This window comes from Ceratotherium simum, chromosome 31 (assembly GCF_057802395.1).
Source record: "Ceratotherium simum simum isolate JZ-2026a chromosome 31, ASM5780239v1, whole genome shotgun sequence".
Lineage (NCBI taxonomy): Eukaryota > Metazoa > Chordata > Mammalia > Perissodactyla > Rhinocerotidae > Ceratotherium > Ceratotherium simum.
This window is the reverse complement of record NC_141930.1, coordinates 14,919,577-14,928,048: the sequence shown is the minus strand read 5'-3', so window position 1 is coordinate 14,928,048 and position 8,472 is coordinate 14,919,577.

Here is an 8,472-nt window from a genome sequence, read left to right as displayed (position 1 = left end):
AGACTGTCTTTTTCCCATTGTATATTCTTGCCTCCTTTGTCATAGATTAATTGACCATATAGGCATGAGTTTATTTCTGAGCTCTCTATTCTACTCCATTGATCTATGTGTCTGTTTTTGTGCCAGGTGTACATACTGGATATATGTCTTGGTTACCATAGCTTCATAGTATAATTTGAAATCAGGAAGCATGATACCTCTGGCTTTCTTCTTTCTCAAGGTTACTTTAGCTATTTGGGGTCTTAATTTTAGGATTATTTGTCCTAGTTCTGTGAAAAATGCCATTGGTATTTTAATAGGGATTGCAGTGAATCTGTAGATGGCTTTGAGTAGTATAGATGTTTTAACAATATTAATTCTTCCAATCCATGAGCACAGTATATCTTTCCATTTATTTGTGTTGTCTTCAATTTCTTTCATCAGTGTCTTGTAGTTTTCAGTGTACAGATCTTTCACCTCCTTGGTTAAATTTATTTCTAGGTATTTTATTCTTTTGGATGTAATTGTAAATGGGATTATTTTCTTAATTTCTCTTTCTGATAGTTTGTCGTTAGTGTATAGAAACATAACTGATTTCTGTACATTTATTTTGTATCCTGCAACTTTCCTGAATTCATTTATTAGTTCTAATAGTTTTTTGGTGGAGTCTTTAGGGTTTTGTATCCTGTTGTCTGCAAATAGTGACCATTTTACTTCTTCCTTTCCAATTTGGATGCTTTTTATTTTTTATTTTTTTCCTTGTCTGATTGCTGTAGCTAGGACTTCCAACACATGTTGAATAAGAGAGGTGAGAGCGGGCATCCTTGTCTTGTTCTTGATCACAAAGGAAAAGCTTTCAGCTTTTCACCATTGAGTATGAAATGAGCTGTAGGTTCGTCATATATGGCCTTTATTACGTCGAGGTATGTTCCCTCTGTATCCACTATGTTGAGGGTTTTTATCATAAATGGATTTAAATTTTGTCAAATGCTTTTTCTACATCTACTGAGATATCATATGATTTTTATCCTTTGTTTTGTTAATTTGGTGTATCACGTTGATTGATTCGTGGATATTGAGCCATTCTTGCATCCCTGGAATAAATCCCACTTGGTCATGGGGTATGATCCTTTTGATGTGTTGTTGAATTTGGTGTGCCAATATTTGGTTGAGGATTTTTGCATCTCTGTTCATCAGGGATATTGGTTTGTAATTTTCTTTTTTGTGATGTCTCTGTCTGGTTTTCGTTTCAGGGCAATGCTGATCTCATAGGATGAATTTGTAAGCAATCCTTTCTCCTAAATTTTTTGGAATAGTTTGAGAAGGATAGGTATTAACTCTTCTTTAAGTATTCAGTAGAATTCACCTATCATACCAAGCATCTTTTCTGACCACAATGGTGTGACACTAGAAATCAGTTACAAGAAGAAAATTGGAATAAACACAAGCACATAGAGGCTAAACAACACGCTACTAAACAACCAGTGGGTCAACAAAGAAATCAAAGAGGAAAGCAAAAAATACCTTAAGACAAATGAAAAAAGGAAACACAATGGCCCAAAATCTTGGGGACACAGCAAAAGCAGTTGTAAGAGAGAGAAGTTTATAGCTATACAGGACTGTCTCAAGCAACAAGACAAGTCTCAAATAAACGATATAACCTTACGCTTAAAGGAAAAATAAGAACAAACAAAGCCCAAAGTTAGTAGAAAGAAGGAAACAATAACGATCAGAGTGGAATAGAGACTAAAAAAACAATAGAAAAGATTAATGAAACTAAGAGCTGGTTCTTTGAAAAGATAAACCAAATTGATAAACCATTAGCCAGACTCATCAAGAAAAAAAGAAAGAGGGGTCAAATAAATAAAATCAGAAATGAAAGAGAAGTTATAACTGATACTACAGAACTACAAAATATCATAAGAGGTTATTATGAACAATTATACGCCGACAAACAGGCAATCTTGTTAAAAATGTAGCTTCTGCTTCAGTGGATCTAAGGTGAGGTCTAAGATTCTGCATTTCTAACAAGCACGCAGGGGATGCCCCTTCTGCTGGTCCACAGCCCACACTTTTAGTAGCAAGGCATTAGAACATTCAAGAGTCAAGAAGAAATATTTGGCATCTCAGTGAAAGAGCAAATGACACCATTGAAGCATATCCTATGCACCACGAGGACAAGTTATTTAAACAAGTATTCTGTTTAGAGGGAATGAGGGAATATGAGGCAAACCCATATGAAGAACAAGTTTTAGAGGGAGCAGAGAGCAAGACTAAATTTAAATAGCTTAACCAGGGCAGGTCTCATGCAGCTGAAGTTTAGGTGGTAAATTAGCTGGAGAAGGGACACAGGGATGGTTAAATAGCCCTTCAATCGGCATATGGACTAAGGTAGCTTCATTTTTGTCATTAAAACCCTGGTAAGAGGGGAAGAAAGCCAGGCCCAGGATTGGTTCAGATTTAGTTATTATTTTCTCTTTCTATCCACAACCTCAAGCTCCCTGGCTTATACATTTTTTAAAACTCTTTAATTTATTATTGAAAATGGGATATTAATGTTAGAAATTAGAGGGGGAAAAATGGACTGGGATCAAAAGACCTAACCTGAGTCAGGTGAGGAGCTAACACTACAAAATATAGTCAGATACGTAAAGGCTTCGTCAACCCTCCTATCTCCAAAGACCCATCTTTCTGACCAGGCCCTGTTCTAGTCTGGGAACTTAATTTTGGCACCTGTGCTAGTCCAACAGCTGCTCATCTCTGCTAGCTGCCTTGGCCTAGCAGCCTCTTCTCTCCTGGTTCCTTGGCAACTGTGTTTTAATAACCTTTGTGGGTCACACAATTCATAAACGTAGAGCTGGGATTAGGCTAATGGAGGTGTGATAAGATTCTCTCATATTTCTACCAATGATTCATTTCTACCAGTTATAGCTTGACATATTTTGAATAACTTATTTGAAACAAAAAGGTTAATAACTCATGACTTCCTAATAGATCAAAACCTTATCAGTGTAAAGCAATATTTTTGCCTAATTTTATAATTTTTCTCTTGAGTTCTTTGTGTTCAGTTCATTTTATCACTCCTGGTGTTTACATTTTTCAATTTATCTTTGATTATCTTTCTATAATGCTAGTTTAGATTATTCTCTAGTAATTACATTTCTTAACCCTAATGGAGAGTATTTTGCCTTTTACTGATGTTTATATTTGTGGTCAGAATTGATAGGTTTTATTTTATTTGTGTAGTCCTGTTTATGTTTTTGGATTTTTGTGGATTTTGATGTTTTCTTTTTTAAGCTCTTTTTATATTGCTTGTTTTGTGTATTTTCTTCTTCTTTTTTAGTGTATTGATAGAGATCTATTCTGTTTAAATTAGGTTTGTGGTTACTTAATTTTTAAAAGAAATTATCTACCCTATATTTCTTTAGTTTCAAATGTCAGGTATGAAACAATTTTTTTATTTGAATAGAATTGACTCCTCGCTAAGAAAAATGAATGATTTAGTATGTTTACCATCCCCTGTTCACCACCCATAACCGTGAAATGCAAACAGTTTGACATTTTTTCTAGCTGTCAGAGCTGTCAGTGATCAATTCTGAAAGTATAATCTACAGCTACGTAGCACTGGCTTGGTATTTGAAATGAACGCAGTGGAAATTTACGAATGGGTTAGTCATTTTCCCGTAAACATCTGTGTCCTGTGTCAGACACATCTATGCGATAACCTTCGTGATCTCTTGGAACATTGGTTGATTAGTGAGAATTCATAGGTGTCTCTTGTTCCAAAGTTTGGGCTCTTGCATGATCAGTTAAAAATAGGTTATAAAATATCGTAAAACAACTATCCCGTGCCCAATAGGACCTTAGAAAACATTCGTGTCTTCATGTTTCAGCCCTGTGTTTTATTGTTCTTGTCTTACCTAGTGGAATTGCTGCACATGTCAAATGGTGCCCCTCATTATAGTGAAAAATGAAACAAAAGATGCTTTTTTTCTGTTACTTTACATCTTGAAATAGCCAAAATATATACACACGGCACCACGAGAACAGAGAGTTTGCTTTTTTCTAACTTGTTTTAAAAGTGCAGTGCAGACAGGCTAAATCCAGCTGGGAATTCTGTGGGTCACCAGTGTCATTAGCAGTGCAGAGTTGAAGCCCCTGTCTAGAGCTGACTCGGTAGAATATTTACAGGGAAAAGTTAAGCTGGAAGTGTATTTTTGTTTGTGTTGCCTTAAATCTTCTCCTTTGAAGGTTATGATAGTTGCTTAATGACTAAGTGGTTATTTTTTTCAGTGATACGTTCCTTGTTTAATTCAAAAGCATCTGATACTTCTCGTCTTAATAAAAAATTTTGTTACACACATAAAACTGCATATTAATAGAACAGCCCAAATGTGTTGTCTTAGTATGCTATTTACCCATCTGATTTGTGTCATCTGAAATACACTGTTTAAATCAGATTTTACATTTGAAAAATCATCTTCAGTAGCAACCCTCAGTATATTCACTTGTAATTAGCTTGTAGAATGTCATTTTTCAGGATGTGAATATATATGTATATACCCTTGTGAGCTTAAAATCTGCAGCTAATTACTGTTTTCTGATACTTTGTGTATATATACATGCAATATTTTCTCTGATAATGATTTCCTAAAATATTTATTTAAAAGCAAATATTAGCAATAAATGAAAACATTTAAAATTGTACTTATTTTTGCGATTGCCATTCTAAATGGTTTAATCAAAACACCCATACTGACTTTTCCCCCACTTTTTCCCACACGTCCTTTCCAAGCAGGTAAGGACCTGACTCTTAGGAAACATTTTACCCCAGCAGCAAAGCTGTGCCTAATCTGAAAGGCCTACCCCACGTCTTTGCTCTAGTAGCGTGCTTTTCAAACTAAACCACCTTACAAACTAAAAATAGAACAGAATGACTACTTTAAGCAACTCAGCACTTTTTTGGCCCTCTTTTATTCTGTTTTCGAAGTGGGTTATGGTAATTGTGTACCAATCTTGGGGAAAACTAAAAGCAACAATTCCATCTTTCACAGATTCTTCTCTTGCTGGATCTCCACGTGCAGAACTCTAACGGCCCCAGATATGGGGTTCTGCTCATGTGAGTAGAAGAACCATTTGGTTTCATACATTTCCCATCTTATTCAAATTTGGATGAACAAGTAATTTTTAGCAAATTTACAATTGGGAAAGTTTTTAAAGTGGCACTCGATGGTGGTAATTGCACACATTTTCACAGGTAGTTCAGTATTGCAGTTTTCCGGGATTTTTCTGGCTTCTGTAGCACACTTGGCATTTGAAAGGTAAAAGTATCTGGGTCATCCTGCTGCCTGAGGACCACCTACCGTGCTGGGGTGGAAGAGACTTGAGTCCCTTGCTGAAGACTGCAGTTTGGCTGACTGGTGTCATTCCTTCACAGGATCTAACCAGTATCTCAAGGGCTGAGGACACCACCCAGCGTCACAGTAAACTTGGGACTTGCAGGTTTATCTGGTTGTAAAAGATTTTGCATCTGCCTAAGGTGTCCTGAAAGTAAAGACGTCTGCACTCTCCAACCCCAGCTCCTGGATTGTTTCCACGACGATTTCCTCAGACCATGTTGGCTTCTTCAGAATCAGCGCTCTGTGCCTGCCCAGCGTTTGGTTCTTGACTGATCTGGAGTGGTTTTGCCATTACCAAGTCGACTTCTAGACAGGAAAATAATTGCCTTTGTTAAGCCACTTGGTTTTTCCCCCATATTTTCCTCTTTTTGTGGCATTCCTTAACAGGAGACCTAAACTGAGGATCCTACTTTGCCTTGTACCGTGCCTGCAGCACGTCTTGTTGAGAAATTTGAGTTCTGAGACCAAGTGTTTCTGTGGGGCTGTAGAAGATGTGGTTATTATTCTAACAGATTCCTGAGCCTCAGTATCGCTTCCAAATTAGATCTTTGCAAGCTTGTTTAGAAAGTGCAAGTGAAACCTTCCTTTCTGGTTTTGCTGGTACTGACACACTGCTGAGACCCTTTCTGTCCATAATAACTTTCTGTCCAGCCATAATAACCCTACTCCTCCTCTTCTCCATCAATTTTTAAATACAACTGAACAATTGTAGTTACCACTGATAACTTTCTCCTCTGAGAGTTTTCTTCCTCAATACTCATTTTTTTTTTCAGATTTGGTTCTAGAGAGGGGATTATATCTCCTTTAAGCTGCTAAGTACTTCTAATTCACATAAAAGGACCATTTTATACACCTGATTTTTCTGTGTACCAATTTACTGGCAGCCTAAATACTGTAACGCTACAATTGCAATTGAAGCCTCTTTAAATTAGCACCACCATCTACCTTTGCCTTTGCAAGTGACCAGTACATTTCAACAGAAGAACGAGCAGAATCATATGTAATTGGCACTGTAGGTTTTCCTGAGATAAAGATCCTCCTGCACAAAACGGAAGTTGCTATCAATGAGGTCTTCTGTTCCGGCTCAGTATCAATCACTCCTCTAGAGGGCGCTGGTGTCATTGTTGACATTAGTTGGGTTACAGCTCAGTTATCTTAGTTCTCCTTTTGCCTCCTAAGAACGTGTGGAAATGCTCTGATCCCTGTTTTAAAGTTAAACGTTTTAAAGTTAAACGTTTCTTAAATGTACTTTGATAGGTTTTTTTTGTGTGTGTGAGGAAGATCACCTCTGAGCTAACATCCATGCTAATCCTCTTTTTTTTTTTTTCCTGCTGAGGAAGACCGGCTCTGAGCTAACATCTATTGCCAATCCTCCTCCTGTTTTTTTTCCCCCAAAGCCCCAGTAGATAGTTGTATGTCATAGTTGCACATCCTTCTAGTTGCTGCATGTGGGACGCGGCCTCAGCATAGCCAGAGAAGCGGTGCCTGGGTGCGTGCCCGGGATCCGAACCCAGGCCACCAGTAGTGGAGCACGAGCACTTAACTGCTAAGCCACAGGCCGGCCCTGATAGGTTTTTTAAAAATCACTTTCTACCATGGCCAATGATTATTTGTTTTGGAAGGATGCAACTAATTTCCAGGATGCCTTTTAAATCTCATCACCCTTAAAAATCAGCCTTTAAAATAAATCTGTGGCCTAAACACATTTAGCAGATAAAAAGAGAACCTGGAAAATTCCTATATGTACTAATATTTATATCTAGTCTTCAAATGATATGTTTTATTTTCACCATCTTCTTATAAATCACCATCTCTTGAAACAGATATCAGACCAGTGGAAGGACTGTCTAGATATACAGTATCTAGTCAGATTAAAAGAAGCAATTTTCCCGTTGAAGTTTTTACAAATTACAATATGTCACTTGTGATCTGCTAACATAGGGAGGTCATGTCAAGTGCACAAATTAAACTATATTTGAGAAATTTTGGAACCAAACTGGGAAAAAAATCTGAAATAAGATATAATGGCTGAATTTTTAAGATAGTCCTTGTATAATTCTTACATTTCTCAGTTTGGATAAAAAGGAAAAAAAAGCTTTAAATAAATGATTGTTCTTCTAGGTCTTTGCAAATGCCTTACTGTTCTACAACGGCTAGTATTTGTTGAGTGCTTATACTACGTGCCAATTCACTCTTCCAAGCATTTTACCTGCATTAATTCATTTAATCCTCAATGCAACTCTATGAGGTATGTACTTTTATTATCCCCATTTAACAGAGAGTTTAAGTATCTTGTTCAAGGTCACACAGCTAGAAAGTAGTTTGACTTGGAGCTGACTCACGCAGCCTGGCTTCAGAGCCTACACACTTTCTTTCATTATGTCTGTAGTGTCTCATGTCTCCTAACCTTCAAATGCACTCACCTATGAATGTTACATCGCAAATATCTACTCAGTAACCCTCCAAGTATAAAGTGCGTGAAGAAAGAATTATCTTTCATTTGATTTTCATTTAAAAGACAGTATAGCTTCATGAGAAAAACACAGAATCCAGAAGTAGATGGCTGAGTTGGCACCCCAGCAATGTGACTTTGAAGAAGCTACTCAACCTGGAGGTGTCATGATTTCTTTCATAAAACAAGGCTGATGATAGCAATGGTACCTATCACATATGGTTGTTTTGAGAATCAAATGAGTTAATACATAGCACTTGGAGCAGTGCCTGATGCAGAGTAAATACTTTATAAGCCTTTTTCTTGTTAGCATTATTTAATCTGCTCATATCAAAATGTCTAAAACGGTTTAAAAATAGTGACAATGAGCAGATAACTTGATGAGCAGATAACTGGTGCTCTGTTGATGTTAGTGATTTGAATCTGAACCAAAAACAAAGGTAAGAAAATATTTAATCAAATCAAATATTTAATCAGTTTCTCTAAATGTGAGATTCTTATTGTAGTATACACATTCCAAGATTTGTTTGGCTAATGAGATCCAGAAATACCTGGGAGCTTCAGCTTATATCAGGCTGCCAATTAATTAACTTCCGGGGAGAGTCCATGAGTAATTGTTATGGCATGAAAATTCCAGTGTTT